Source organism: Myotis myotis, unplaced genomic scaffold (assembly GCF_014108235.1).
Source record: "Myotis myotis isolate mMyoMyo1 unplaced genomic scaffold, mMyoMyo1.p scaffold_m19_p_5, whole genome shotgun sequence".
Taxonomy (NCBI): Eukaryota; Metazoa; Chordata; class Mammalia; order Chiroptera; family Vespertilionidae; genus Myotis; species Myotis myotis.
This window is the reverse complement of record NW_023416357.1, coordinates 40,974,711-40,985,935: the sequence shown is the minus strand read 5'-3', so window position 1 is coordinate 40,985,935 and position 11,225 is coordinate 40,974,711.

Genomic DNA, 11,225 nt, shown 5'->3' with positions numbered 1-11,225 from the left:
GTGGATACTGCATGATGCAAGGGAGTTCAGGGAAGGTGAGTCTGCAGGAGATTATAGGGCGGATTAGAGTGAGGCGTCTTGGAAGTTCAGACACCTGGTGAAGGGGCTGTGGCAGAGGTAGAAGAGAAAAGCAAAGGGGTGCTTCAATGAGGTTGACACCAGTAAGAGTGATGAAGGGGAATTTTAATACAAAGTTGGTGTCATCAACACAGATAGAGATCACAGATCGTAATAAAGAGAGTAACTATCTGTTCATAGTAGAAAGTGAAGGTTGAAGCATATATGTGTGATCTGCAGGAGGGTAGTTCTAACTTCATGTTCTAGTTGGTCAGCTCTTCTCTGAAGGCTCTAGGGAGCTTTCAAGACTCTATCATGACTAATGTTTCTATGGAGAAATTAACACTAAGAAGACATTGTAAGTAAAAGCAAATGTTCCCATTTTTTTGCAAGGGCTGAAATTAGTCTTTCGCCATCCAGTCTGCATTCACTGGGCAACGGTACTATTCACAGATCATTTCTCCACAGAATCTCAAAAAAGAAACTCATCTGCAGAATTCTGGGCTATTTTCTCTTAAGGTTTGACATTGGAGGTTGATACAAGGCAATGTGCCAGCTTATTTTGCCATCTCCCTGGGCTTGCCATCATATTAAAAGCAAAAACTGAAGCCATCTAGTGAAAAAATGTTTTTTAATAAAGCAAAAAGATTTTTCTTTAATGTAAAATAAAAGATGACATTGGAAAACTACTAGATATGGTAAAACATTTTTTTAAATATTGTTTAAAAAAAGGATTGTTTCCTAAGGCCCATCTCTCTCCTTTTGATAAGTTGACATAAGCATGAAGGTGTTTGAAAAAATGCAGCTTTGTTTTTATAACAATAACAGATTATTTATATCAAGAGGTTCAAACAGGATTAAAAAGGTATGCTTGAGTAGAAATCTTGGCATGCAACTTTAACATTCCATTTACCTTTGAAATGACTTGGTGATTTTCCAATAATATCATGTTATTGATCATTTTAACATATTTACCAGAATAGTGACCAGTGTGCTTTCAAAGCATCGCCAGAAGTGAGGCATGAAGAAACGACAGGAAAGAAATGAATCAGGGTTTTTTCAAAGTCCTGGGAGCCTTGGGTTGTCAGGATTTTCTCTCCCTGTCCCAGATCAGAGAAACACTGAGCAGGAACAGGGCTGCACTTTATTGCAAAGGAGACTTCTATATCTAAAAAGGAAATTGTTACAGTCCAACATAAATTTAAAAAAAAAAAATCAGGCCCTGGCCTAGTAACTCAGTTGGCTGGAGCGTCGTCCCATACACCAAGATTGTGGGTTCAATCCCTAGAAAGGGCATATACCTAGGTTGTGTATTCAATTTCCAGTTGGAGCACGTATGGGAGGCAACCAATCAATGTTTCTCTCACACATCCATGTTTTTCTCTCTCCTTCCCTTCCTCTCTTTCTAAAACCAATAAAAAAACATATTCTCTGGTGAGGATTTAAAAAAAAAAAGAATCACAACAGAAATATACACAACAGTGTTTCGGTTCTCAAAAACAAAAGCGGGAGTAGCAGTGTCTGGGGAGACAAAAAGTAGGACTGATGGCCTCTTAACATCATTTGATGGACAAGAAAACAGAGAGGCACAGAGATTGCAGGATTTCCACGGCTATGGAAGAATAGAGCCTAAACTACCTTCTGAGCCTCCTGAGGGTCTCTGCCCATTGCTTTTTCTAGTGTACGTAGGTGTGTGTGTGTGTGTGTGTGTAATTTCCCAATGAAGTCCCTTTTCATTTCACTAAAGCCTATAATTTTGGACGACTTCCAAATATTTTGTCAATGTTAAATCGGCAAGCCTTCCAGCAATCTTGCCTTTTCCTCTGCTTTAAAGTTCTAAACAAATCAAAGTTTGGAAAGACTGTTTAAACCTGCATTCTAGCACACAAATAAGTGAAACCATGCACAGTTCCATTATTATTTTTCCCATTTCACAGCTTAAGAAAGTTAGAAGTTCAGTGACTCGGAAGATGATCCCCACCGTTGCCTGGAAATGAGCAGGAGAAAGCAGCATTGACTAGGCGGCTCACTTCCCATTTTACCCCTTTACCCTGCCTTTTCTCAATTGCATCTATCACCTGACACACCAGATGGTGGATTATTTATTTATTGTTTGTCTTCTCCTTCTAGAATGTGAGCTTTTAAAAAAAAAAAAATTTACATCCTCACCCAAGGATATTTTTTTCCCATTGATTTTCAGAAAGAATGGAAAGGAAGAAGGGAGGAGAAGAGAGAATGAGAAACAGTGATGTGAGAGAGAGGCATCGATCGGTTGCCTCCCAAATGTGCCCCCACTGGGGCCAAGTATAAACCTGCAACCCAGGCGCATGCCCTTGACCAGGAATCAGAACCTGCGACCCTGGGTGCTCAGGCCGATACTCTAACCACAGGCCGCGCCAGCCTGTGCTAGAAAGTGAGCTTTTTGACCGTTGAGATTTGGTCTAATTCTTCACTGCTGTTTGCCTACGACTTGCTGCAATGCCTGGAATGTAGTAGCTGCTCAGCTAGTTGTTACAGTTATGAACTTACTAAATACTAAATATATCTGATACTAACTAGGAATTGTTGTTTATCTGAGTCCCAACTTTTTCCCCAGCACAGAAGCCAAACTCCTATTCTTTAGATTAATAAACTGAACTACAAATTTCAATATGTTCACCTTCTATTAAATATGTGTTCTCTTCTCCCAGGTGAATGCTAAAGGATCCACTACAAATGCCCCAAGTTATCACCATCTATTTGCCATCACAAAGCTTTAGGGACAGGTCCAGTTTGTGTCCAGGCACTAGCTCTGATGATAGTTTCACTGATTTTTCCTGGAAGTTTCTTGTTGGACTCATAGGTATTGATGCGATAAGATCTGAAAGGCGCTCAATAAAGAGCTCTACCACATACCTGTAAACCTGTTCTGAATCAATTTTTAAAAATCATTCATTCTTTCCCATTGGTTTTAACTTCAAGTATGCTTTATCTTAATCTCAGATTGATCTGTCTTTGGCAGGAGCTCTTAGTCCTAGCTTAATTTGCTCTGCCTGACTCATATATTGCCCTTCTGGAACCCTCTGTCTTAGTTAACGAGAGGCAAACAAACTTCTAACTGACCCAGGAAAGCTTGGATATTTTGAAAGAAGCTTCACTATTGGATAATAAAAATGAAAACACCCCTATGTTGACAAAAATTTAAATGTTCAACAAGTGAAGGCTATCAGGAGCCCTTACACAATGTCAGGAGGTGAGTACTTTGAGCAATCATTTTGAGGAATAGTTAAGGTAAAGACAGATGTACCTTTCCTGAAACCCAGCAATTCCACATCTACTAAGATCCTCTAGAAAAGCCCCACACACAGAGGAAAACTCGTACAGATGTTAATGGTGAATGGCACCAGATGTTAGACCTGAGTCCTTGAGTTTTGGCTAAGAAAGAATTCTGATATTCCAGGGAAAAACTGGAAACAATTTAAATGTCCTTTAGTGGCAGAATGGGTAAGCACACTAAAATATATAAATAAGATAGAGAATGGTAAATACAATGTAATGTTCATTTATGTGCAATTACAAACATATAAAATAATATTACAGGGTACATATTGGGACATATGTATGCATTAAACATGCACAGGAAAAACATACCAATTTCAGAATAGCAATAACCCCTGAGAAACTAGGGTAGGAAATAGAATCTGAGAAGGTAGACAAGGAACATCAAATATATCTATAACATTTAATTTCCCTTTAAAAACTGAAGCAAATATGGCATTTGTTGCATCCAAGTGATCCTATATAATAAAAGGCAAGTATGCAAATCGACCGAATGGCAGAACGACCAGTCGCTATGATGAGCACTGACCACCAGGGGACAGGCGCTCAATGCAGGAGCTGCCTCCTGGTGGTCAGTGCACTCCCACAAGGGGAGTGCCTCTCAGCCTGAAGCTGGGCTCATGGCTGGCAAGCGCAGTGGTGGTGGTGGAAGCCTCTACTGCCTCTACTGCCTCTCCTGCCTAAGCTGGCAGGTGGACATCCCCCGAGGGGTCCCAGACTGCAAGAGGGCACAGGCCAGGCTGAGGGACGCCCTCTCCCCCGCTCCCCCAGTGCACAAATGTCGTGCACCGGGCCTCTAGTAGATATACTCTAAGTATTTGATATTTTATCTTCTCTAACTTTCTCTGTGTTTGCAATGCTTTTCATAGATAGATAGATAGATAGATAGATATTTAATCATCACCCAAGGATATGTTTCTATTGATTTTTGAGAGAGAGGAAGGAAGAGAGAGAGAGAGAGAGAGAGAGAGAGAGAAACATCGATGTGAGAGAGAAACATTGATCAATTGCCTCCCATACGCACCCCAACTGTGGATTGAACCGCAACCCAGGTATGTGCCCTGACTGTGAATTGAGCCCATACCCTTTGGTGCACGGGATGACTCTCCAACCAACTAAGCCACCCAGCCAGGGCTCAAATATTTTTTTTTTAAAGAAACATGCAACCTGTTAATATAGTCAAAATAGAAGTAATGTCTTAGGTTGTTGGTTTCCAGTTTTTAGTTCAGATTCATTTAATTTTCTTGATTAAGGCAAATCTATATTATTTCAAAACAAAGCCTCATTGAAATAATAGGCTAGCAATTTAGATGTGCAAATATGCACATCTTTCTAGGAAAGTACTTATTATATGATAAAGGGATTGTGGCTTCTGCTCCAAAACCCGGCGGCTCCCTCGGGGACTGCTAGGACACACTTCCTGGTAACTGGCTTCTCCATGTGGGGATTTGCTAGTGACTCCTAGCTCTCTTAGCTCTTCACTTAGGGTATAGGTAGAGGTTGACCACAGGATGGTCTATTCTCTAAGCAGAAATTGCCACACTTTCACAACGTACTGCTTAAACATTTTGGTGGGGACCTGTTTTATTTTAAAGCCTCTCCTTTTTTTTTTTTTCTTTCTGTCGCTAACCAGCTGTTAAAGTTCGGGTGCTCAGTTAGTCAAGAGTTAACTTCACATCTGGATTTGCTCAGCCCAAATATAAAAGGCTACAGTGAACCAAGGAACACCAGTCATCGGTGTGGAAAGCAGGTCTCACCAATGCCTGCCTTTTGTCATGCTATAAACATGACTGTCATCTCAAACTCAACAGGTAAAAAAGTCAGAATCATCCACTTCCACTTCACCCCCTGATCTACCAATGGCTCTTTCCTCCCATTGCCATACCCTATTAGTATATACAGTTCAGTCTCTTAGATTCAAAACCTCAATCTTTGTGGATTCCTCTAGGACAGCGGTTCTCAGCCTGTGGGTCGCGACCCCTTTGGCGGTCGAACGACCCTTTCACAGGGGTCGCCTAAGACCATCCTGCATATCAGATATTTACATTACGATTCATAACAGTAGCAACATTACAGTTATGAAGTAGCAACAAAAATAATTTTATGGTTGGAATTTAGATGTGGAACATGAGGAACTGTATTTAAAGGGCCAGAAGGTTGAGAACCACTGCTCTAGGACCATCCCTTAGCATCCACTCAGTCACTAAGACTCGGTGGGTCTTTGAATATCTCTATCGTTGGTTAATGTCTCTTCTTTCTTCTTTGCTCTTGTTAACCTAAAAATAAAAGGCCAAAGTGAGAAGCAACAAGAATTTGAGATTTAAAAAATATATATATAGCAGTTTGGGAAGCACTGATTCAGGTATAGACCTGAGTACTGTTCTGAATAGGAGGTGAAGGCTGGAGGTATTTATGAGAAAGGGAAGGAGATCAATGACAGGAGTAGAAGGAATTTCTATGGGTATGAAGCTAAGGAAGAAATCTCTGTAGGTGCAAATAAGTTAACATAGTGATGCTAATTCTAAAGAATGTCTTTATTTTCAGTAGGTTGTCATAATGTTTGTTTTCTTGCTATCTTTGCAAACAATGCTTCTTTAGGCCCAGTCTAAAGTTATTTTGTCCAGTTTGAACATTCCCAAGGTTTGAGGAGTAAGATGTAGAAGGCAGATCCTCTGGCATGGCAGCTCTGACTCCACTTGGATTGGCTCTGTTTATATTATTTTTTACACTCTCATCATCGCCACTACTACTTTGGTTCAAGCTCTTACCTGGGCTGTTGGATGGCTATTTTTGTGTTGTTTTTTCCTTTTTCCAATTTAACTTGACTATTTCCTCCTCTGAAATTCTGTATCAAATATCTTTATTCGTGCCCTCCTTTGAGACTTTAGCAAATGTTAATTTATTTAATATTTATGTTTTCCTATTATTTAAAAAAAGTTAGCACTTGGAGTACTGTACTAAGATTTCATGTATACACCCCAAGTAGTAAATAAAAGAAGTAACCCAGAGGGTCTAAGACAGCAGTGTGGGGAGTTACAGCTGTTGAAACCCTACTGATCTTCCAAGCTAGGATTTTTTTTCTAGAGACTTGTAGTTTAAAAATTGAGAGCTTTCATACAGTTGGAATTTGACCTTTGCCCAGAATAAGTAGGTGATCAATAAAGATTTGACACTCATAGTAGAGATCTAGGGTCCGGGCAAGTAATGACATTAACAAATAGGGTCTGCCTACTACATATAAAGATGATCATTTGTTCTCTACAATTTCTAAGCCAGGTCAGTAAAAACAGCTGGTTTGTGAGGGCCTCTGTCTCAGTCAGCTCTGGCTGCTATAACAAAATATCATAAACCAGACAGAGTAGCTTAAACAACAGGCACTTGTTTCTCACAATTCTGGAGGCTGGGAAGTCCAAGATCCTGGTTCCAGCTGATGGAGTTCCTGAGGAGGTCCTCTTCCCGGTTTGTCATCTCATTAGGTCCTCACATGCCTTTCTTTGCTGCTTGCATGCATACAGGGCGGAAGACAGAATCTCCTGTGTCTTCTGTTTATTAAAAAAAAAAATTTAATATGTTTTTATTGAATTTAGAGAGAGAGGGAGAGAAACATGCATGTGAAAGACAAACATCCATCAGCTGCCTCCTGCACGCTCCCGACTGGGGATCGAGCCCACAACTTGGGCATGTGCCCTGACCTGGAATCAAACCAGTAACCTGGGACATGGGACAACTCAGTGCATGGGACAAAGCTCAATCAACTGAGCCACACCAGCCAGGGTTTTATAAAAGCATTCATCCCATCATGAGAGCCCCATTCTCAGAACCTAAATTGACCCCAATTTCCTCCCAAAGGCCCTGCCTCCAAATTCCATCACATTGGGGTTTGGGCTTCAAAATATAAATTAGGGGGGAGGGGAGAGAGATGGGGGGTGGGAGGACAGTCAGTCCATAGCAGCTTCTTTTCGTTTTCCTAAAATTTCTGTATTCTAAGCATGTTGGAGTATCCGAGTTATTATGGTCCATATTTTTGTGAGAATTTACTATGAGCAAACACGTATAGAGTAAGGGTGGTGTTGTTGAAGTGTAAGACAGGGACCTTCCGCTGATCAGTCACAAGGTTGAGCGGGGGAGGGGAGGCATGACAGTCACCAGAAAAACACTGCTTAATGTTCAGTCATTTTAAACCCTTAGTGTTTATTGTTAAAGTTCACAAAACCCTTAGTCTTTCTTCCCATTCCAAGTGCTACATGTTATCTAGTAATGTTTATTTAAATTATTTTTAAATGAATTTAAATTATTTTTACTTTGAGAGTGGATTCTACAATCTCTTGAAATAATTGAAAACATCCCAGGAGGTAAAGTTAAACAAAATAGGACAGAATTAGGAATTTCTTTAGCAAACTATAATGTTAACTTTAAGTTTCCTTTAAAATGTGGTTACATTAAACTCTTTTGAATGTCTGGAGTTTATATCTTCTCAGAAAATTTGTTAACTGGTATAAACTTGAGCCTTAAAATAATGCTTCCTTGAAATTGTATGTGGTGCTTTTTTAAAAAAAAGGAAGAAAGCATTTAGCTGGAAATGCTATAGAAAGGATTTGGTCCATTAAGTGGGAAGTCCTTTTCAATAAGCCATAAAACATTTGATCAAAATTTTGAAAATGTGGCCCATTCACAGCTAATTTCTTTTCAAGATTACATGGCAGGCAAATTCCAAGCATACACCTCAGATTCTACCCCACCCGCCAGGGGCCAGAAGTTCTAAGCTCATTTTTAGTTTATTTCTACACTATTTTTTAAAATAAATTTCTACACTAATTCATTTTTAAACAAATTTATAAATAACACTTTTAAATCTTAAGTGACTTGCTCATTCTTCATTCTATTTTAGCATTATTAGAATGTTTTCTAATTCTGCTACTTACGTTAGTGCTTCTTTGTGATAATAGATAATACACATTTTAATAGAATTCAGCTAACACAGGGTATCTACTCTGTGGCAGGGTCTTGGTCAGTTACTTGGCCTCGAAAATGAGGTTTTGGAATTACATTCCTGTTGACTTCCCTTGATATGGTTTCTTAGTCCCTTAAAACAACAACACACACAACCCAGGATCTAGTGGGCAGGGCCACACGGGAAGAGGCCACACGTTCCCTCTCCTCCTCCTCTGTAACCTTGTACCTGGACAGCATTACAGCATTGACTCTCCTCCTATGATGCCCCCATCAGGCTTCACTGATGCCTCTGATGAAAGAATCCTATTTTAGAACATAAAAAAGGAAAAAGAAGAAAAGAGTTGATATATAAAATTTCTATTTCCAGATAGTTTTCATTTCTTCTCAAAGAGTTCTTGGGTCTCCATGACTTAGAGTTCTTAATTGTCTGCTGTTCTAGTTTGTCCACTTTCCAGTTTTATTCATTGCTTATATATCCAATGAATATTTGTTATACCAATGAATTACTAACTTCAATCTCAATTCTCTCCAAAATTAATTTTGTGGTGCATCCTCCGTCACTTGCCTTCCTCAAACTGGGGTCCTAAAATCAACTCCTTGCCTCTCCCTGGGTCTTTGATTCCAACAAGCCCCGTTGTGAAGGAGAAGTTCTACACTAACTTGTAGATATGTGAAACAGCATCTGGTTACAGGAGGGAGCTAAACGTTGGCAAATGGCCTAAATGTAAATTAACAAATACCTGCATCGCAGTATCTCCCACCCAGAAAAGAACAGAGCAGCAGCACAACAAGCTCGTATAGGTGTAATATTAGCATGGAGTTCAGAGAGAGAGAGTGGCAACTGTGACATGTCTGAGAAGGGAAGACACTGGAGTCTCTTGGAAAGTCACTTACATGCTTTCAACGCAAGGTCCTTCACTCCAACCAGTCAACCCGTTCAATTCCTAGAAACAGTCCTATGAAACAAAACAAGTATGGATTTGTCTTTTCCAGGAGCTGCCCATGGTGGACAGGACCACGTGGTGAGAATGCATCCAGTTAGAGCAGTGGTTCTCAACCTTCCTAATGCTGCGACCCTTTAATACAGTTCCTCATGTTGTGGTGACCCCCAATTTCATTGTTACAAATTGAACATAATTAAAGCATAGTGATTAATCACAAAAACAATATGTAATTATATATGTGTTTTCCTATGGTCTTAGGCGACCCCTGTGGAAGGGTCGTTCAACCCCCAAAGGGGTCGCGACCCACAGGTTGAGAACCACTGATCTAGAGGAAAAACCCAGTAGTAACAGCGGGTCATACTGGCTCCAGCTCCAGGAACAACAGGTGTAAAAGTTACATTAGCATGTTCTAATTGCTCCACTGTCTAGGTAGGGACCAGGGCAAAAAAGAAGGGTCAGGAAAAACGCAAGCTGCATAAATAAAGGTGGATGAATGATGGGTTATGCTTAAGAATAGAAAAACAAAAAATCTAGGGGTCATGGGAGGCTTTGAGCATCCACCAAGCACTGTCTGAGATAGCATGGTGCCGGTTTCCATTCACTGGCTTAGAAGAGAGCTTGCGTGGAATTCACTCTGCATGTCCTCCCTCCATGAGCAGCGTCTAAGTGAATAACGCAAGGCTGTAAGTATTAGGGGAGAATCCAGAGGGAAGTGATCAATGAGTACCTTCTCGGGAGAAAAGAAGCCAGGAGGGGCTTTCAGATAATCACTCACTTCTTAGAGAGGGGATGAGTTGGGAACATAGTGAAACTGTGCCCTGAAAACAGTATCAGAAAGGAGCTCCAATACAGCAAATGAACGCGGGTGAGGTGCAGGGAACTTGCTGTGCCCTCTGCCCAGAGCTGGAGTAGCTGGGGTTCAGCTTGCAGACAGCCTTTCCACCTGCCTGTTGTTTGATTCTAATTCTCATGCATCATGTACTAAAGCATTTGCTGGACTGCCCTCTGTTCAGTTCTTCTGCAGATTCAGCAATTTCTCTGACACCTTCTTTAGGAGGGGGTGGGGGTGGGGGTGGGGGGGTGGTGTCCCATGTAAATGTTGAGGAGGGGTAGAAAGAAAGAAATATAAACCATGTGCAATGCATGCCCTATAGTACCTTACAGCCCCATGTTGTTCTTGCCCTAAATTCTTTTTTGTGTGTGCAAATCTGTCATTACAAAATGCCAGCTGGGTCTGTATAACCCAGGGGTGGGCAAACGTTTTGACTTGAGGGCCACAATGGGTTCTTAAACTGGACCAGAGGGCCGGAACAAAAGCATGGATGGAGTGTTTGTGTGAACTAATATAAATTCAAAGTAAACATCATTACATAAAAAGGTACGGTCTTTTTTTTTTTTTTTTTCGTTTTATTCATTTCAAACGGGCCGGATCCGGCCCGCTGGCCGTAGTTTGCCCACGGCTGGTATAACCTAAGAAAGTAATAAGAATAGGATGGGAAAAGGGTTCCATTCACCTAGGCAATATTGTGAAATTCACAAAAACTTGTTTACATGTTTAGTTCCATGAAAGAGTGGTTCAAAACTGAATGAAGATGCAATAGAAGTGACTTTTAGGGGGGAAAGGCTCATTTTTATCATTTAAATATATATCATCTATATTCACTAAACTTCATGTCCTTTTTAATGTTGATCTCCTATATAGCTATAATTGTCTAGGTAAGATAGTGTATGGGTTTTAAAAAAATGAATACTTTTTCTCCCACCTTCTAAGTTCTTCTAGTTGGGCTAATAATCAAATTAACAGAGGCAGATTAACAGGAGAAAATTAAAATTTTCAGTACATGTGCATGGGGAATTCACACAAGCATGAAAACCCCAAAGACGGTGAGGCAACATTGGGTATATTTGGCATTTTTGGACAAAGGAGAAAATTTCAGAAATGAGACTGGGTGA